The sequence below is a fragment of the Papaver somniferum genome, chromosome 9, assembly GCF_003573695.1.
Source record: "Papaver somniferum cultivar HN1 chromosome 9, ASM357369v1, whole genome shotgun sequence".
In the NCBI taxonomy this organism is placed as follows: Eukaryota; Viridiplantae; Streptophyta; class Magnoliopsida; order Ranunculales; family Papaveraceae; genus Papaver; species Papaver somniferum.
In genome coordinates, this window is record NC_039366.1 from 158061680 (window position 1) to 158084199 (window position 22520).

At 33.5% G+C, this 22520-nt stretch overlaps 1 long non-coding RNA gene across 1 annotated transcript; it reads left to right on the top strand.

The window, feature by feature from the left end:
* Nucleotides 1–440: 440 nt before the first annotated feature.
* On the top strand, nt 441–2034 carry LOC113307856. Its single transcript, XR_003339352.1, has 3 exons — nt 441–750; nt 1109–1222; nt 1357–2034. It is a non-coding gene; the product is annotated as an uncharacterized LOC113307856 (long non-coding RNA).
* The last annotated feature ends 20486 nt before the right edge of the window (nt 2035–22520 follow it).

A 22520-nucleotide genomic window follows, 5' to 3' on the forward strand; every position in this document is an offset into this window, starting at 1 on the left:
CATCCAATTTCTTGTAATATGTTCCACTCTCCATCGTACTCTTTCCCACTAAAGGAAAATCAGATTAAAAATTATAAGACATTTATAATGAAAATTTAATAAAATATTAAATGAAAGTTAATTTATAAAAATAATTATAAGGATATCTATGATGTAAAAAGATATTTATAATGTAAGATTAATGAAAGTTTATTTATAAAGACAATCATAAGATAATCATAATTATTGCTATACAATTATGATGTAAACTACCACAACTGTTGATTTAGCTTTTCCTTAAACAAATTTTGGCCACTCTTTATTTTTCCATAATGGTAAGGGTATCTATCTTACAAAAACAAATGTGTTTTTGATGATCTGACGGCTCTGTGTGGATCTTCTTAAGCGAGCAGCGGCTCTCATTCTCTCAAAATGCAGAAGACAAATCGTGGATGAGAATGAAGCCCCCTTTTCAGCGCTAATCTGATGGCTGAGATCACTTCTTTCACTGAATATACTCTTCAGTTACAAAATCCCATTAACACCACCATAAATTAGGGATTTTTTCACCAGTTCTCCTCCCATTTTTGCAAGTTACAAAAACCATTATTTGCAACATTCATTCCCTTCGATTCACAACCGGACAATCAATTTCTTACGTTACATTACAACATGAACCTCTTGAAATGTTCGAATATATAGACCTCTAGACGGGTTATCATCTTCCTAGGCTCCAATTCCTTCTTCAGCGTACTCTCCCAAGAATACTAGGTAAATACTATATTAGTTTGGATTAGTTTTACTTTAAGTTTGAATTTGATTTGTATTTTTGATTGGAATACTATCTTTGTAATCATGAAATCTGTTCAGTTGTGGATTCAAAGCTCATCTTTTGAGATATTTCGTTAAGCTAAACCGATAACGTTGCTTCCAGCAAATGGGATTCACTAAATGTACAAACCAAGTTTTCTACTGATGTTGTTCATCGATGGCTTCTATAGTAGCTCTGGATAAACCAAATTATCTCACCAATGTTTTCTGATTTTCGTAGTTTATGAGTGCAATACACATTATTGTCTTTCATTTCTTGATTTTGCAACTGTTAACCATAAGTTTTTGATGCATACAGACATTGCACACAGTTAAACAGGTTCACCGAAGAACTGAAATTGCTCATCTCGATTTCAAGCGATGCAAGCATGGATCCTTCAAAATGTAACATATATGCTCTCCAAAGTGACATGTATTACTTCTTCTATATGAAATTCCTTTTTTTTAGCAAAGAACATATTAATAGACACAATTTGAAACATTATACAAAACCAAAATGACTTTTCTCTTTACCATATGTATGTCTTCTTTTTTTGTGACAATTAGGTTGTTGTCTAATTTGCTGAAAGACATAATGTCGGTTGAGCTGAAAGGAATTGCAAGCGAAAGGGTTTGCTGTCTTTCTGCCCTAGATATCGAGGTCCAGAAATTGGTTGGTGCCATAGCTTCCGATGCATTGGAGTTTTTTGGTACTGCAAGGACAAGTAAAAGTCAAAGTGCAGTCCGCCTTCAATGTTATCATGCATTGAGAAACTGGGCGTTTAACATGAAGAAACTGATGCCTCCTACCTTTAAAGTTACCTGCATATCGTGCGGTCAATCAATCTGCATTTTCCACAAAATGTGTTACGGATAGCATGACAATCGAACCCAATGAGTATTTGGCTGATGAGATGGTGAAAGACGAAACCCATTGGTGTGAACTCTGTCAATGAGAATTGCTATCCAAAATGTCACCTTACAGTGTTATCGGATTCGATGCATTGCCAAATTGGAGATTAGATAGCTTTAGTAGTATTATATTTTCTCTGTCTACTTTGTAGTGGTATTGCGTCAGTTTTTTCTTTTCATGAAAATCGCATTTGGTTGTCTTATTTTGTGTCTTCTTTTTTTGGTTTCATGGTGATCCAATCCACGGTTTGAAAAACGGGTCACTGCTCAAGTCACGGTCACTGGGTGTGATCGTTATAACGCGTTTTGACGGGTGTGAACACATTTCGAACAAAAAACATGTTATTTAGGAATAAAACGTGTTTTTTATACGTTATTTTAAAATAATCGGCGTTATAACGTGTAAATAGAAAATAAAAAAAGAGTATGATTTGAAATTCCAATCTAACGGTTACAACGTGCGTGAAAACAGTTATAACGGGTCTAATAACGTTGTTATAACGTTTTCTGTATATTATTATTTTATTCTTTTATTTTTTAAATATTAGTTATATTTTTTTAATCTTTAATATAAAATATAAAGAATTGTAAGAAAATAATTTTATATTATTTTTTAATTTAAAAACGGTTATAATTGACCTGAAAATGGGAAAAATTGTCTAAAAAACTTGCGTTAAAATGTTATTTAGATGGAAAAAACGTAAAATTCAATTTTAGAAAAACGGTTATAACGTGTATGAAAACGGAAAAACGGTCCTAAAAAACTGTCGTTATTTCCTATTTATCGACATTATATGGACACGGGATTCGGGGACTCTCACGGTCGCGGTGTATGAGTGTGACAGTGCTAACGACCGTTTTTCACGAAAAACGGTTTTTTTTCAAACCTTGATCCAATCAATGTTATCCTTTCAGCATAAGTGAGTATCCTTTATTATAGTATCATTCAGTGAATGACCATTACAGTAATCAACAAAATGAAATAACGTTATGTTGATTAATTAAAGGAAATATGGATGACAACTATAATGTATAGTGGTGGAGCTCTGCAAGACTGCAATGTAAAAATTTGTGGGAACTTTAACTTATCTTTATGTAAATTGTATTAGTTTCAAGTAGGAAAAATATTTAATATGGAACTCTGCAGCAGGATACGATTTACTGTTCTTGGTTATGGTTAATCATTAAAAGAATCGTGGAGAAAAATGTTCTACTTCACTTCACTTCGGAGGTATCTGTTTCAAGAAAGATTCATACAGTGATAGGACAAATTACAAGCGTCAAATGACTGACTCACAATAAACTTTGTGTTTCATTTATATTTTTGAAGGACTTGATAAAACTTCATCGAACAGTGTGCGTCTTGAATCAATAGATGCCTAGCCAGTGAACACAATATTACAGTCGATAACTTTTGGAACCAAGTTGTTGGCTGACACAATATTAGAGTCGGTTGTCTTGCCATATAACATTAACACAAAATTGGTTAAAAAGACCAAAATCAATAATTCCTGGGTGAAATGGACAGTTAGATTTTGATACTGTTTAAATGGACAAAAATGTAAAAATAGACAAGATGTAACCAGTTTCATCGTGCCCATTTTCAAATATTTTTTCTTATTTTTAATTTACACAGGATGTATCCAGTTTCATCCTTCTTATTTTTTAAATTTAAGCTAGAATGAAACCAGTTTCATCCTTACTATTATTTTTTTTGGCCATTTCACCCAAACTATTTTTTACTCGCCCATTTGAACCGTGATTTAAAAATATTTGGACAAATGATCCATTTTCCGTAACATTAATTAGTAAAATCCAAAGTAAAGCAACATTGATCTACCCTCGAATCCACAGTGAATGTGTGAAGTCTTGATGTGACAAATAATGCACCACTCATCGTGATTCGTGCATGAGTGTTAAATCCCAAATGGGAAGCCATAACACCACACTCAGATAATGCAAATGTACTTTTTCTCTATCAATTCCACTTCATAAACTCCACGAATATGACCAAAGCCGGCATTAGGCTAACCCTATGGACTAGATATCTAACAGTTAGATTGGTCATTCACGTCAGTTAGGGCAACTTCCTAAGTCCTATGGTATTGCTAATCTAACAGCGAAACACTGAACAGAACAGCGTTGAACGCTGAATGGTTCAGCGTCACATGAATTTATTTTCCAAAAAACTAATTATTATCATTTCTTTCTCTCCCTCTTTTTCCTCTCTCTCTCACGTTCTCCCTCTCTTTCTCCCTCTTTTTCCTCTCTTTCCATCACCTTCTCTCTAAAAATTTAATAAAAAATATAGAGCGCTGAATGGTTCAGCGTTTATGTCACTTTTTCAATGCTGAATGATATAGCGTTTCAATCTCGCTGATAGTTGGACTGCGAGCAGTTGCTAGGAGAGAGAAGTATCAAAAAGTAGTGTTAACTTTTTTTCCACACTTTTTTCTTGATTTGCAACACTTTTTGGCCAATCTAACAGTTCAATCTAGCCCATAGGAGTTAGCCTTACGAGGAAGGCCAAAAATTATGATCAGAGCAACATGGCTATCTAGAAATCACCTCAACAACAATCAAATGATGACAAACTATCTATAAAGTTTGCGCACCTCCCCCGGGCGTTTTGTTAAAACAATTAAAGGGTCTTTGACGCTTTGATGTATTAGGCAAGAAATGACCACGCTATAATAAATATTGTAACTTTTATTGGTTTCACTTTGCTTTTTAAACAAGGGGTAGGATCTGTTGACATGGTTATATTGACATAATCTGTTGACATGGTTATAATTTTTTTACTGAATCTAAACGACAAGGAATTTGAAGCTAATTTTTTGATAATATGTTCTTCTTATAAGTCTCCACATTCCAACAAAAAATGAGAGCATTCCTAGATGTATAAAACCGCCATCTACAATTTTGAATATTAACGGTTGAAATTAAAATTTGCGGATGATGAAGTTTCTTATTTCGGAACATTCTCATTTTTGGTAGGAATGTAGAGTATTATATGAGGAACATGTCACCAAAATATTAACTTCAAATTCATTGTCGGTTGAGCTCAGTAGAAAAAATGGCGTTTAAATGTGAAGATTATGTCAATATAACCATGTCAACGGATCTCACCCTTTTAAACAATGACTTACAATGGTTAGTTAATTGAGACATATAGAGACACTGAGAGATTCTCTTTCAGTATTAATTTTAGGGTACCCTTTGGATCATTATTATGAAGAAAAAAAATTCTCAAATGGTTCATAGCGGCAAAAAGATATTATTACTATAGGGGAGTGAAAAACATGGTACACGAGTGAACAGATGAAGAGACATTAGTGATCAAATCACTCCCTTTGATTTCCAGTAAACGCGGAAGAGAAAATATGGTAGCGTCTGCGAATGTTACTGGTGGTGGTGGCAGGGAAAAGAAACAAAGGTTAGACTTCCGTTTAATTACATATTTGACTCTCTTTCCCCGGAAGCCAGCTTTCCCTAAAACATTTTTTACACTCTTACAATCGCCCAAAATCAATATTTAATCCTTAAAATAAACAACGGTCCGCGGGTTATAACCCCAAAGGGGTTATAACCCATCTACAAAAAACCCATCCAAACAAAAGTGATAAAAAAACCCCAAATATCATAAACTGTCTAAACTACCCTCCCCTAATTCAACCCAAAAGAAACTGAGAAAGAAAACGACCCACTAACGGAAAAAGTTTCTTAAAACCTCCGCTCCTGTTCGTTCAAAATCATTCTGTTCGTTCAAAAATCAATCCGCTCCTGTATTCATTCAAAATCAATCTGCTCATCCCTAAGCCAAAATCGTTCAAAATCAATCTGTATTCGTCATCATCTTCTCGATTTTACCTTCTTCTCTTATTCTAAGGTTGCGTATTTCAATCACTGCTACAAAATCTGACCTAATTTTTCAACCACAAATGGTGAAGAAACAAAATCAACAGGCGAAAAAGAAAGATGAAAAGCTAAAGAAAATAGCGAAACCATCTCCTAAAGGTAAGAAATCGAACTTGCTTTCAAGTTGATTTCGAGTTTGAATTCAAAAGATTATTAGGTTTCATTTAATTTATGGGTTGGTTTTCTGTTTGCTTTTAGGTTTCATTTCTTAGGTTAGGTTCTGTTTCATTTGGTTACATCGTTTCTTTGGTTTAGGTTTAGGTTTCAGTTTGTTTGATGTAACCAAATGAAAACAGATTTCAATTGTTTGATACTTGATGCAACCAGATATTTTTTTTTCTATTTGATGAAACCATATTTCATTTGTTGTTTATTTGATGAAACCAAAGTATAATCTGTTTTTTTTTATGAAACAATTCTGGGTTTCATCACTTTTCATTTGTTAGGTTTAGGTCTGCAAGAATGATGTAACAGATTTGCGATGAAACCAGATATCATTTTCTGTTTCTTAATGAAACCCAAAATTGGTTTCATCATTTTTAGTTATTGGTTTACTTCTAGAGTTGTTATTGGCTGTTGATTTGAATTCAAACTGTGGAGATTGGCGCTATGTTACGTAATCTTATGGTTTCATACAAGTTTCAATTATGCTTATGGTTTCATCACTTTGTTCGTGCTTATGGTTTCATCATTACAAGTTTATGTCTTATGGTTTCATCATTATTATTTATTATTCTCTTATGGTTTAATTTTGGTTTCACAATAGGTAAAAAAAGAGATAAGGAACCATACAGGTGCTCGTTGCATCATTTGTGCGAGCTAGCAGTGAAAATTAAGGAGTTGATAAAAAATAAGCAACTGCATTTGAAAGCTCTTAAATCATGTCCTTTCTGGCGTTTCTTTGAGCCGTTCTATGATGGCGTAATGAGCAAAGATGGGCTCATCAAAAAGACAAAAGCAGTAATAATGTTTTTAAGTACAATTGAAAACAGACTTGATGGTAAGCTCCCGTATTGTTTCAAATTAGCAAGATCAAGGAAAATGATTTTGCGGACAATTCCAGAACATTTTGCTGTGACTTTTGGTTTCCAAATGGTGAATTATGTAGAAGCAGACGACATTGATGAAGATCTGGTTAAAAAGGTTAACGTCTTTGTGGCTAATTATTTTGCTGGAAATAAAAAGACAAAAAAAACCGATATTGAAAAGCGTATGCTGGAAGCCGCAAATGATGAAACCAGAGCGGATGACTTTGTCAAGTTTTTCGTAATGTTTCTGTTGGTTTCAGTATTTGTCCCTAACAAATGTGGGCAGACTCTCGCAGCAAAGTACTTGTATATGGTGTTTGATATGAACAAGGTGTGCTGGCCGGAAGTCTTCCATGACTATGTACTTGATTCGATAATGACAAACAGAACAGACGTAGAAAATGTTGTTGGTTGTGTAATATACCCTCTGGTAAGTTAAGATTTGTTCTTTTTTTTCATAAGTTCAGTATTTTTTTTCAATAATGGTTGTTGAATATTAAGCGACTTGTTTTTGATGATTAATTTGAATATTGGTTGTTTTTTTTTTTTGCAGTATTGGTTGGCAGAGATGACAAAGATCGCACAAAGAAAGCATGGGCTAGACAAGTATCCGAGGTTTGCTAGATGGAACCTTAGCAACATCTGTCAACAAGTATTGTCTAACTTTGAGAATCTTGAAGAAAAAACAGAACTTTGGTCTAAGGTAAATATTTACTTAGAAGATTTACTTTTCTGATGGAACCAATTTTGGTTTCATCAAAAATTCTAGCTGAATTTTTGTTTCTTAGATAACTTCGAGGGTTTTATTTGATATTTTTGTTAGACAATATTCGAAATCTTCGAGGGTTTTATTAGATTATTGCTATGAGTTGTTACCATTACTTGTTACCATTAAAAATGCTATGCTTGGTATGTCGTCTGTTTTATTTTAAACGAATTTTGGTAAATATTTTCTTGTTCAGATTTACTTTTTTGATGAAACCAGTTTTGGATTCATCAAATTTTTTAGCTGAAACCAATTTTTTTGTGTACTGCAGGAGAATATTGGTCACCGAAAGGGATCATTCTTGCTTCAGTATGACGAATCAGAAATGCGCTTGGCTGATCCCGTAGATGAAGTGGAAATTGTTGTGCCAGATGAAGAAAATGAAGTGCCGGTCAAAGTGCAAGATGAAGAAAATGTTGGTGCTAGCAGTGAAGCTAACTCCTTCAAAGCCAAATACCAATTTGCGCGATCATTGATTGAAAAGCTTAGGACCAATGCTACATATGTTCTTTCTGAAGAAGAAGAATCACTGCTAGCAAAATATGATGCCGAGGACAGGGAACAACAACTGGTACAAAGATAGATTTGATTTTTCTTAGTAACAATTGAATTACTCGCATATATTACAATTTTCTTATACATTTCATCATTTTTTTGATGAAACCAGATTTGGTTTCATCATTTCAAGTTAATGTTTGTTTGATGAATTGGCCAGTTCTTTTTATTCTTTCAGAAGTTTTTGATTTTTACAGCATTAGGTTTTGACACAGGAAGATGAAAAGTAAAATAACTTAGGTATCTTAATATTGCAGGTGATAACAAGGGATGTTAACATGATAAATCAACAAGAATCTGAACAAGAGCAGGTCATATCTTCTTCGTCGAAGACAGTCACCGATGATGAACAAGAAGGAGATGGTACTGAGTTGACTCCAAATAATATCGAGGATATCAAGGTGGCAGAGCGGGTTGAATCTGAAATGGAGAAAGCTACTTCATCGATGCCAGTCACCAATGATGAACAAGAAGGAGAGGGTACTGAGTTGACTCCAAATACCGTTGAGGATATCAAGGTGGCAGAGCGGGTTGAATCTGAAATGGAGAAAGCTACTTCATCGATGCCAGTCACCAATGATGAACAAGAAGGAGAGGGTACTGAGTTGACTCCAAATACCATTGAGGATATCAAGGTGGCAGAGCGGGTGGAATCTGAAATGAGCAAAGCTTCTTCGTCGATGCCAGTCACCAATGATGAACAAGAAGGAGAGGGTACTGAGTTGACTCCAAATACCGTTGAGGATATCAAGGTGGCAGAGCGGGTAGAATCTGAAATGAAGCAAATTATTGAACAAGAAGAAAACGAAACTCAATTTGTAATTGATGAAGATGTTATCAGGAAAATGGAATATGAATACAATAAGAAAGGTTGTTCGTCGTCAAAGCCAAATGTTGGAAGCGTATACTACTACTCAGCTGTAAAGATGGCGAATGATTTACTTGAGTTAGAGAATGAACAACCTGGATTTGATTTAGGACTGTCGCAGTGTGACAGTCAAGAGAAAGGACATGGAGAACTCAGTGCTGCGCAAAGGATGAGTAACATGGTTACAAGAATGAGGGAAGACAGAAGGAATTTGGTTCCACCTATCAGAATGCAGGATTACAACACCAGTGTGAAAAAAAGAAGAAAGGTTACAGCTCGTAAGTGCAAGGAGAACAAGAAGGTGCAGGAAGTACAGGGGGTGAAGTTGAAACCAGTTGATAACTTGAAGATCTTGAAAGTACTCAACAGAAATGAGAAACCCCTCGTGACCACTTTTTTCAGAAAGAATAATGAAAGGTAATTGGGAAATAACTGATGTAACCAAGACTGGTTTCATCAAAATTTTGTTCCAAGTTATGCATTGTTTCTCCTTTTTTTATCCATCATTGACTAGCTTTTTAAAAAATAAAATTAACAGGTCAACGGCGTGGGAGCATTTAAATCTTCAATTACATATATCGGGGAAGATGATGGATAATTTGATGAGAGAGGGTGACGTCGCAGGAGACATTATAGAGTTCTACATTTTGAAGCTGCAAAACAACATCAAAAAAAATAAGTTGAAACAAGATGGTTCTCCAAAGTACCAGAGAGCTGTGTTTATAAGCACATTTGCCTATGTAAGTTTACTCCGAAATTGTTTAATGTAAATTTTTTGGCATAAAAAATAGTTGTGGAAAACAAAAAATGATGTTGTTTATATGGTTAATTTTGATGGAACAAAGTTTGGTTTCATCAAACTTGCATGTCTGTAACTAATTAAGGAGCTTTTATCTGGTATTTTGTTTCAGACATGTCACTCATTAGGAAAGAAATGTGGTGCTGTAATAGAAGGCTTCATCGACAAAATGGATTATAGCGTGCGGTTTTTGTTCGTTCCGTTGCTGACATCACTTGGAGATGTAAACCATTGGACATTGCTTACTTTTGATTTTGAAACCGGGGAATTTTATCACTACAACTCCTTGGCTTCCACGGGAGAGGAATGCAGAAAAAGTGCTGAAAGCATGAAACAACGTATAGTATCAGCATTTGCACAGCACGACGCAAAGCTCCCCTGTGATCAGCAGGCAAGTCAGCCAACAACATACTCTTTGCACAACCCTACATGTTGTGAACAAATAGGGTAAGTTATGTTTGGAAGTTTATATTTCACATATGCATATGCTTGAAATCATTACATCACTTGTAACCGAATGCTTTACATATAGATACTAATATCAGAACACTCTCAGCTAGTCACTTTGTAACAATTGAGACATTGTTTTGGTTTTTCAGGAACGATTGTGGCCTGCATGTTTGCTATTACATGAAGAGCCTCTTGAAAGGAAACATGTCTACAGATGATATACGAGAAAAGGTGCATAATATGAGACCAAAGTTGGCGTTGAAGATACTCCTTGACAATATAGAATAATACTCGCATGTCGTGCCAGTCCTATTGAACATTCAGTTTTAGTTGAATTTTAAATTACTTTTGAAATGGTTATTGTAATGATGATACTCCTTGACATACAGTTCTCCTTGCAGATTCAAGTTTTAGTTGAAGTTTAATGTACTTGTGAAATGGTTACAGTTTATATAAAAAACGATTTCGTGCTATTTCAGTTGTATTTCCTTAAAAGCTTATGTCTACAAAAATATGATGTCTCATTTTTATAAAAACTATCCATAAATGATGTGTCATATATTTGCGGCACCAATAAACAGTAGACAAAACATCATCTACTGTGTTGTCAAAAAATATAGAAGAAAAAGTGACAGTAAAACAATGGTTCCACCAAAAATAAGATAAAACCCTTTCTGGTTTCATCAAAAAAATGATGAAACCCTTTGTGGTTTCATCAAAAAAATGATGAAACCTGATTCGGTTACACCAAACTATAAAGGCCTGTAAAAATTCTGAAAAACTTAAACTTAATCAAAATTATTATTCTTAGTCAAAATATAAAATGAAAACACCTGCAGCATATTAACTTCTAAAAAAAAAATATGAAATAGTAAATGAAACACATATTGTAGTCTAGCAAACGAAACTAAGAGTAAAATTCGATGACTTGCAGGAACCACATATTGTAGTCTAGTCGAAATGACCCCAAGTTCTCATGAAATCTGACGAGAAGGGCATGTCCGTTTATTATGGGTGGTCAAAACTTGCAGGAACCACAGGTTCTCATCTTATTGGCAACTGAACCTGTATTAGGAATCCTCTTCTTCTTCGATGGACGTCCTGGTTGTGGTCCATTATTCGGACCAAAAACCATCGATTTCGGCGACACTGTCACGGGCTTTTCGACTGTGGGAACAGGATTGATTGCATGTTTATACGATTCTCGGTAGAACTTTACTGTAAAATAGTGCTCAACATAATTGTAAGGATCTTCTCCATTCACCATGATGCAACGGACAGCATGGGCACACGGGAAACCGTCAATACGCCAACGGTTGCAAGAACATGTTCTTCTTTTCAAATCGACAGTCTGTGTTAATGAAGCATGAACTTCAAACACATATTCCGACGACTTGGTGACTTGGTAGTTACATCCATGCATCTTGTTGTCGTGGAGTAGAGCTTCATATTCTGGACATAGAGTTTGACGCCATTTCATTAAGTTAGCAGAGTCCTCACGACGTTTACACATTTGGTCCATTAGCTTCACCCTGATCTCATCAACCATGATGGCTATAGGCTTCTCTCTCTCTTCAACGACCGAACCATTGAAACTCTCAGCAATATTTGAACACAACCTACCATATCGTCGACCCTTGAAGAAAAAACTTGCCCATTTATCAAGAGGAGCTCTACTTAGATAGTCTTGTAACTTCTGATTTTGAACCTTCCTCAACTTATCCCAATTCTCTGAAAATTCTTTATGAGTAGAAGCATACGCACATTTCTTAAACAGTCCCAATACATATTTGTTATAAACTTTGCAACTCTTTGGTAAGCATGTATTGATATTGCATTCCATATGCCAGTAGCACCAACCATGAAAAGCCTCAGGAAAAACAATAGGAATTTGTGTTACCAATCCAATACCTCGATCACTCACAAAAGTAAGCTTTGGTCGCAAAGGAGAAAGGACTTTCTTCAAATTATCCAAAAACCATTTCCAGTTCGCTTCATTCTCCGATGAAACAACACCATAAGCAAGAGGGAAGATTTCTGTAACATGAACAGAAATCATAACACAAGCATAAGATGGGATGAAAACCAAACATAAAAAATGATGAAACCAACATAAAAAAATGATGAAACCAACATAAAAAAATGATAAAAACCTTACCATCATTTCCGGTTAGACCTGTTGCTGCCATCATATGACCAAGGTACTTGCTTTTCAAGTGAGCCGCATCAACGAATAATACAGGACGACAGAAATTGAATCCACGACTACAAGCTTCAAAACAGATAAACATCCTCTGAAATTTATGGGTCCCTTCTTCAACTTCCAAAACCACGTGAGAACCAGGATTAGTTTCAATCAACTTGTTTTTATACCAGTTCAAGAACATAAAAGATTTCTCGTTCTCTCCCCATGAAGTATTCAGTGCATGCTTCTTACCTGCGTATGCATAATAACGACTAATGTCAAAGCCGAAGTCTCTCGTAAAAGATTCCATAATATGCTTAGTTTTCTTATTAGGATCCTGTTTAATTTCATCAATAATCAAGCTACTAACTAGTTTCTTCGATATCCGTGGCATGTTAACAACTCCACCAACACAAGTATGCTGATTATTTAGTTCCTTGATAATAAAAGGACTTCCTACAACACCATCAACAGACACAACATATAAATGCCAGTCACATTTCTCCTCTTTGTTCTTATTAGCACAACGTGCACCAATCCTCAACTTCTCATTCCTATATACCATGTATTCATAACCAGCTGCTGCGTGATACTTCTGTAAATCACAACGAACTTGTTCAACACCTCCCGGAAACAACTGTTCAACTCCTTGAAAGAGATGTAACCAGTGAGCAGACTTCAACGGTTCCTTAATTTTATCTGGAACATCATAATCAATCCGTGGCTTCTCAAAAGGTATAATTCCAGAACTTTGTGGCTGGTCATCAAAAGCTATAATTCCTGAACTTATTGAACCAGAAATCTCAGTTTTATGACTAACGAGTAACTCCATAATCCCTTCTTTATTATACATACTAAATAGAACCAAACATTGAAGATCAAAATCAGAATGAATGACCTTTTGCTGATCATCAACCATGTGAAAAATTTCCATAGAAGGAGGAGATAATTCACACCAACTTGAGCATATACTAGTCTTCAAATTAGCAAAAGACTCTTGGAGGCCAATACGAAGAGTTAAACAATCTTCTTTGTGACATACAAGTGCGAGAACAGAATCCATAATCTACAGAACAAAATGATGAAACCAAAAACAGTTTCACCAGATGTGAATATCAACAACAATTTTTTTTTTTGAAAAACAGTTCCAAAGAGATGGAATCCTTCATAAGAACATCAACACAAACATAAAAAAACATATGCTAACATCAATTCAGTTTATTCGACAAGAGTGACTAGCAAATTCACACAAACAAAATCAAAAATCAACACAAAAAAGAGAATTGAATACCTGAAAAGTTGATTGATTCTTTGAAGACGAAGATGATCAACACGAAGTTGATTGATTGTTCAGCTGGATTCTTCAATTCGAGATTCAATTTCAACTTGAAAAGCGGAAATATGATTTCAGCTAAACTGAATTGCAACCAGATCTCGAATAACGAATTGGATTCTTCTCTTCTTCGAACAACTACGTTTATCTTCTCTTCTTCGAACAACTGAATTGGATTCTTCTACGTATCTCGAATAAACATATCTCAAAACTTGTAGCTTCTCCTCCGGTTCTTCAATCAAACAAACCTAAAATTGCTCTCTCAATTTTTGAATTGAAATTGGGAGAATATGATGACGAATCTTTGAATTGAAACGAAAAAAACGAAGAAAACTAGGAAAGAAGAATCACACTTTCATCTGATATGTTCGGTTCAGAGAGGAAATTTTTTTCTTTCTTGTTTCCGCCAAACTTTCCTTTGAAAGTGTTTTTATATGCGGAAGGTTAATTTTGGAATTTAGAAATCAAATAAAAACTGAATTTTAAAATTTTTATTTGAATTGGGGTTTTTGTCCCAGTTTTGTTTGAAACGGTTTTTATTTGTTAAAAATAAAATGACCGGTTTTTTCTTATCACTAGTTTGTTCACCTAGGGGTTTTGTCACTAGTTTTGAATAAACAAAACTAATCATAAAAATTAAGGTGACCAAACTTGTGGTACAAAAACCCCACTCAAATGTTGGGATCCATTAAAACTCCATCGTAAACAAAATTGATACAAAAACTCCAAATTTTTAAAAATTGATACAAAAATCCCAAATTTGATGAAACCAACATTTAAATTTGGGGTTTTTGTTTTAATTGAATTTTTGTGTTACTTTTGTTTTGATGGGTTTTTTGTGGAGGATGGTGACACTTCTGGGGTTATAACTCGCGGACCATATATTAAAATTATATAATGTCTTTCAAAATTTCACATATTTTAATTTGGATAGACTTTTTTCAAGCCTTTTATATTTATTAGGAAATAATATATGAGAGTTTATATTTAGGAGATATGCACATTAAGTTGTGAGAGTTATATTAGGAAAGTGTCTATGTTTAGAGTTTGATCTTAGTTAGGAAAGTACCTTGAGTGGTCGTCAAGTTTGTGAACAATATAAATAGGTTGTTGAGCCATGAAAGTTGATACACCGAATTATTATCAATGTAGTCTTTTATGCTTCCGCGTTTATGCTCTCCTCTCCCTTGCTCACCTTGCTCTGATACCATGTTAAGGATCGAGAAAGAGAGAGGAGAGCATAAAAGACTACATTGATAATAATTCGGTGTATCAACTTTCATGGCTCAACAGCCTATTTATATTGTTCACAAACTTGACGACCACTCAAGGTACTTTCCTAACTAAGATCAAACTCTAAACATAGACACTTTCCTAATATAACTCTCACAACTTAATGTGCATATCTCCTAAATATAGACTCTCATATATTATTTCCTAATAATATTACTTCAAGCTTCCCAATTTAGTTGATGGGTTTATGATTTATATGTAGTCCCAAAATTGTGAAGGTTTTTCTATATTTCCCAAGTTTTTCCTTATTTGTCCCTGTGTCAAAATCATACACTAGACACAAAAAATTAAAAAACTAGAAGATTTAAATATTGTAAAAACATAAAAAGGTGTATTTGGAAAAACATCAGCCTCTCTCACTTCTTTTGGTCTGCTTGAAAATACACCTTCAACTATATTGGACAGAGGGAGTATATTTTGACATCAAAATCTCTACAATCCTCCAAAACCTTAAATCATTGATTTAAAAATCCAATTCTAATAACAGAGAATTTTAAAAGCTTTTGAAAAATATTTATCCAATAATAAAAATTCTCGGAGTTTTTTAAAGACTCCATATCTACTAACAAGAGATTTGGAATATGTCTAGAATTCTTTGTATTTCTTATAGTTCAGTAACCCCCTAACGTCGCATCATAGTAACAACACCAACCCAAAACCCGGGCCGTTATGGCACGGGTCATACCCTAGTAAATTACGTATAATAATGTTAGATTATTTATTGAAAATAACTTCTAGTCAAATTATTCTGTACTTTGAAAAATAAGCCCGGAGAACAAAGGCTTTTGTATACATGTAAGATTATTTTGTAAATACCAATCTATTGTTAAATTATAATGTGTAATCTGAATAACCTTATAAGTTTCTCTCTAAGTTTATCTATCAAGATGAAATCAAAAAATTGTGAATAAGTGAAACCCCGACGACATGCGATAGCCAAATTTTCATAACCTGACTAATCACAAAATACAGGCACCCCTAAATTTCAACCATGAGGTTATTCTAATCAATAAGGTTATCTTTGAAAATGTATGCTTCAGCTAAATATACAATACAACAAATGATATTCAAGAAAATGATAGAAATTCCAAAAAAATCATACATGAAACAATATATATATATATATATATTTATATTAAAAAAAAGGATTTTCTCATATGTTGTTAGATCAGAATAGTTTAAGGTCGCAGATGTACGTTTTGGTGGATGAAGATTGAGAGAAAATTGAAACAATATTGAGCGGAACTATACTCTTAGATTTGAATTTTTTCCTCTCCGCAATCTATCTCCCTTCCCAACTTTATTTCTGATTTTCGTTTGCTCTAAAGTAAGGAATTAGAGTTTTCAGAACCACTCATCCTACCGAATGTGAGCGACAAATCTATTGGTCAATTTTATGGGAAGGCATGTTTGTTATTTTCAGTTGATCAAATTTTTCCATTTTGATTTTGACTTTTGAGATGGGAATAAAAGAATATGTAATGAATTTTTCTCAAATAAACGTGTATTCATGGGATTGACAGAAACCGTGAATTTACCAATTGGAAGGAAAAATCAGGACCGGTCTTTATCTTCCTAACTTAGCGAAGCTTCATTGTATAATACAATACAAAGAAATAGGCAGAAAAGTATGCATACCTAAGGTACATCCCTTACCATAACGACACCTCCCGATAATAAGTAATTTTTTTTGTATTGATTTTACCTTGTGCCCGATTGTTTGTAGTAATTATATAACATGACATTTTTTGGTTTATTTTATTTTTTTGATCTTTCACATATTAATAAGACCATCAACCACAACTTCTAATTTATAATGTTACTCATTTTGTAGCGACACAAAATTAACGTAGCCAATTGCTACGCACCAACCGCCGCCACCACCACAAAACCATCTAATACCATTTATTTCTCCACCACAATCGCCGCGACCTCCCGTTGGTCGTTTGTTGTACCTCTAATTTTAAATCACACACATCATGAGTAAAGTTTTGATTGAACAAACTTAGATTGTTAATTAATTTATTCAATTACATTTTTTATTGTTATATACTCTGTTGTATTGCAATCAATTTTATTTTAACCCGTTTTTGAATCAAGATGAAATCAAAATTCTATTTCTACCAAGTCTAAACAAATATGAACGAAAAATTGGTTCTTGAGAAAATCTCACATTTATAGACCAAAAACTTTTGAATAGATTGAAACCCCGACGACCTATGATAGCCAAATTTTCATAATCTGGCTAATCACAAATTTTTGTAGCCAAATTTTCATATTTTCACAAAATATGATATATGTTTTTGTCAATCATGATGGCCAACTACATCTTTCACGATACAATGTTGCATGTGTTGTAAATATACAGAACTAATAATGTTCACGACTATTCACCAACATCACCACCATAAAACTACCCTTCGGCATTATTTTTTCACTGCCACTAATATTATCGCCTCCACCACCACCGCTTCTACCAGCCACTATTTCTTCCACTACTAACCACTAATTTTTATTGATATAATTTTTATTAAAATTATTTATTAATGTAAAAATACATATTTATTAGATTAATTAAGAGGACATTAAATGATGAAAATTTAATAAATTATTCATTATGAGAGATTAATGAGACACTAATTAATAAAATACTCATAATGATTAATTTTAATTAAAGCAAACCACAACCATGGATTTAGCTTTCCCAAAAATGAATCCGGACCACTCTTTAACTTGCCTAAGTTGTCCAAACTATGTTTTATAAGGGAGATTAAAGCAAACCATAACCATGGGTTTAGCTTTCCCAAAAATGAATCCGGACCACTCTTTAACTTGCCTAAGTTGTCCAAACTATGCTTTATAAGGGAGATTTTTTTAATGTCAGAAATTCTTTTATGTTATTATTTGTGAATCATTAGTACTAAACTATATTTGATACTCAGATCAAATTAAATGAATCAGATATATAAGAGCATGTTTGGTACAATTTTCAAAAATAGTTTTCTGTTTTTATAAACAGAGAAAACAGGAAACAGGAGAAAACGCGGTTGGTATAGACATTTTTAGAAAATGTTTTCTATTTGTTTTCTCTATTTGCAAAAATAAAAAATGAAAACAACAAATTATTGTTTTCTGTGTTTTCTCTTCTTTTTTTTTCTTTTTTTTTTCTTCTTCTTTTCAGAACAAAGTAAGAGATTGAGGGAATGACTGCAAGTGAGTCATGGCTAGTATTACTATCTCTTAGACGAGTCTTTACATTTGATCTGATTTAGTTGATTTTCTTTGGTTTTCAAAAACATTTTTATTTATCCTATTAAACAATTTTTAGAAAATGAAAACAAGGAAAAAAGGTATGTTTTTAAAACAGTGGAAAACAATTTTTGAAAACTGTTTTTAAACATTGTACCAAACAGGCTCTAAGTATTTGAGTTTTTTTAGGAAGATATGTTGATTTCTGATAGATATATTTTTTATAACTTTCCAGATGATGATTTTATTTAATCTCATAAATATTTGAAAGGTTCTGATTTGATAAGTAATAGAACTTGGCAGATTCCTACTTCCATGTAAAAGTTTATTAATCTTGGCGCATCTTCCAAGCATGATATTTCTAGAAAAAGATTTGTTGGTTCAGCAGTTCAAAGGATAAGATTGAAGATACCTACACTCTCTTGGATTAAGAAGGTTTGGAACCTAGTATTCACCCTTTTTTAAGTAATGTCTGAAAAATAGTCAATAATATTTGTGCTACAAAGAGAATGCGATGAAAAAGGTTTTACTACTGAAATGAGAGGGTACAAAGAGAATCAAAAAAGTAACTAACCTTTTCGTTCGGCAACCTGTAAGGAAAAACCTAATACAATCACAAGTAGGTCAAAACAAAAACCACAAAATCATATTGTATACGAAGTTTTTCTTTTTCTTTTCGGCGATTAATATGGAAGATCTCGAAAATCAATATCCAAGATCAATCTAGTTGTACCCGAGTTATTAAGATCTGAATTATAACAAGTACTAAACTTGCAATCTATCTTTCATGATATGTATTCAACAATAACAAGTTTTGTTTTTGATCTCAGACAAACTATCTAGATTGATTACATACTACTTGTGATATTTATATCATAAATATTATGCGGTATTCTGCGGAAAAGGAAAACATAAGATACCAAAATTTTGTTAACGAGGAAAACTGCACTGGCAGAAAAACCCTGGGACCTCGTCCAGCTTAGAACACCACACTGTATTAAACCACTAGAGATACTATCTTGGTATCAGACTTCAGACTGGAATGTAATTGAGACCGAAGTAACCCTCCAAGCAATTCAGTTGCACCCGTGCTCCTCATGTCTCTTGGATCTCTCGCAAGACCATACACACTTTCCCTTAGCTAACGTCCTTTCCATCTTAAGAGTTACTTCAACCTTGGTGAAGACTTTTAAAACCTATTTTCCTTTAACAAACAAGCCTATTTGATTTCCCTTTAGATATACAATCAAGGTTTGGAAATATTTTTGTAATAGATAAATCTAGCAAACCTCGCAGATCCGAAACACTTACACTCTTACCAAATAGAATCCTAGATCACTAACCACCTCTCAAGAACAATCCAAACAAATCAAAGAAGATTTTAGATTCTATCTTGTGGACAAAATCTGAGACGAAGAGAATTTTGTGATTTCTATCAATATTATTCCTGATCTAAAGTTCCTGAACTTCAATTACCAGCAGAACAAAATCGGATACAAGAACTATCACGTAAAAAAATAGTCTGACAGGTAAAAAATATTGTTCATTCGCTCAGTCTTCTGAAGATTCGTCATAAAATTAAATTCTAATACTAAAATTGAAAACTCAAACTAAAGATGACATTAAGATTATAGAGAAAAAATATTCCACCAATAACCAATTTTTAAGTGATTTAATATTACTCTCACGCAACTCATCATTCAAATTGACTCTAAAATATTGCCATTAAGTGATTTTTGAAATAATAGTTGTAAATCGAAAGCATGGAACATCAAAAGTCCTAGACCAAGCATGTACCATCAAAAGAAATCACAACTAATTAACAAAAAACGTTTAATGCAAATAATCATAAAAATAATTACAGAAACTAATTAAATAGAAAAATACCACTTTATTATTGGAAAAATGGTTTCATATGTTGCCTCAGTAACGGAGTTTAGCTCCTCATATTCAAAATAAAAAGAGAAAATAAAAATAACTCAGAAAATATGCAACGTTTATACTGTTACAGAGAACAAAAATAAAAGACAGCCACAGAACGGTTGTTCTTCTTTGAATGAAAAGGCGACAATTAATAAACGACAGCCTTCAACTGTTTGTTCTTCATGTTCTTCTATTCTTCTTGCTGGTGATGAATCGCCCACTGCAACTATTTTTTCTCTCCGCAATTTTCCCAAACAATGCTTCTCTGATTCCCTAAAACCTGTTTATATACTCACAGGGCTATATCTCTCCTCGAAAACCCTAAAATCTTCTCACATGTGAAAGAGAATATCCTCCGGATTTTTTATTTCTCTTCCTTTTCACGCGTCTGCTGAGATATAAATATCCTTTCTAAGATTTGATAGAGATAATCTTACGATAATATCTTTTCTCTCAATCCTCTCATAGCTTACGCATCTTTCAACCATATCATGTGTATTTGTTTCCATGTTTTGATAAGAAAAATATGAAAATTTATTTATTTTTCTATTCCAAAAGCATTGTCGACCATGGTTCGATTAATCAAACCAATCCTAGTCAAAATCCAAGAGATTCTTCATGAAAATCTCGTAAAAAATCGATCTAGAAAACCACGCAGTTCAAAATGAAGATTCCCGCCAAATTATGTTGAACTGGTAAAGAAGAAGGAGCGCCCCATATCCAATCTGTGGGTGCCTTTAACACTAGGGTGCCTGGGGGTGTCCCTATCAAATATGAGGGTGTCTTTAATAATTTTCTTGGGGTGCTTTTATCACTTTCTCTGAGCCAACTTTTTTTGCATATTTTTGTTTCCCAAAAATACCTACAAACACATAAATAACACAATAACTACACAATTGAGTGCTAACAAAATAATCAATTGAGGTCAAATTAGACACAAAAATGTGTCTATCACTGACCAGGCTTCACGAATCCCTAAGTGAAGTCTTCAGAGTCGTAACCTAGAAAAGTTTCATAACAAAACCTAGGTTGTAGAGGACGACTATAGCTATGCAACTAGGACTCAAGAGTGTCGGAGATTAAAAAATCTAGTTGCAAGAATCTCTCTATTTATATATTTTTCAAGGCCACATATAACTATTAATTCAAGCTAAGGTTGCTTGAGATTCAAGAAAAGAATTTCTCAATTTAGATGATATTCTTAGTTAGGAATTTATGTAAGCATGTGAAAATTCCACCTTGAAATTACTTAGAAGAATATGCACTACATATTGTACGGAGTTCTGGAACTGTGCATAATGATTGTCCATGATGGCTAAGTAAGCCTTTGAACTTATAAGCAATAACAGTGTTCAAAAATACTGAAAACTAAACCAATGATCCACAATTCCAAAGTGATTTTGTGAATAAAAATGTCTTAAAAGTGTCTATGAGAGTTGTAGCAAAAGTGAACATAATCATATAAAACAGTTCGTGATCTTCTGCTATATAGAGTTAGGTAGATTTGGATAGGTTAGCAAACCGACTCTGCAAACTTCTTTGAAGTTTGCAAATTCCGGCTCAAGGGGTATGCTAACTGGGTTTGCAAATCTCTGTCAGTTCCTCAAGTCAGATCAAAGGGGTTGCAAACATCTACTATTCATAAAATTCATATTGACTAGGTATATGTACCTTGCACCATGCAGTTCTGAAATCTCTCATTCTTAAATTTGAAATATCCCCAGACAGTATATACTTTTTTCTTAGACAATTTCCAAGTGATCATCTTAAACAAAAATAGTTTGTGAACCATAAATTGTTCTAACTAAGATTGCTAAGGATCCAAGAACATCCATTGTTTGAATCAAATTTTGATATTTTAACCAAGATAAAATTTAACTTGAAAATATTTTCTTTGTAATATTAAATCTACCACAATCATACAACATCATCTCATAAAATAGAATGGTATATGCCATGAGTAACTAGGATAACACATACCTCTTTGTTGATGAAATTATCGCAAATGTTTTCATTTGTTGTTTAATCTTCAATCCTCAAGGGTTATTCAGTGATATCTAATACTCAACTACCATGCTTTAATCCTAGTCTGAGACTTGACTTTAATAGACTAGAAATCAATGTATAGTTTTGTACATCTAATATTGACAACAAGCTTGAGATAGCAAAACCTGTGAGTTCGACCGAGCGATGCTCTAACAAGTACTATATCTAAATGTTTATTTTTGTGGATATTGCTAAGATAATATTGAGCATGTTTTGTGATTTTGCACCTTCATCCACTTGTGGTAGAAATGGTTGGGTGGAATAGTTTTAAGGATCCTCACTCCTTTGAAGATATACTTAAGTGAACAGAACATCAAACTGTTGTAATTAAAGAGATGTGGTATCTTTCAAGTTTCAAAGATATGGTTGGAATATATGTTGAGATACAAGATTATGCATAATTCTG